Here is a 240-nt window from a genome sequence, read left to right on the forward strand (position 1 = left end):
TCTATTTATATCAAAAGAAAAAAAAGAAACTCTTCTTTGATTTTGTTTTCTGTTCTCCCCCTCATAATAGCCCATTCAAAACAAATAGAGTGTTAGGGTTGCTCTTATACATTGCCTTAAACTCCCAGCTCACAACTTTGTTTCTTTATATAAATAAATACCTGTGGGATCTTTAGTAGGAAGATGTAGAATGTGTTCTTTCTTTTAATATTTTCATAGCACAATTTACTTAAAAGGCAT

This window comes from Crocuta crocuta, unplaced genomic scaffold, assembly GCF_008692635.1.
Source record: "Crocuta crocuta isolate KB4526 unplaced genomic scaffold, BGI_CrCroc_1.0 scaffold696, whole genome shotgun sequence".
NCBI classification, from domain to species: Eukaryota; Metazoa; Chordata; class Mammalia; order Carnivora; family Hyaenidae; genus Crocuta; species Crocuta crocuta.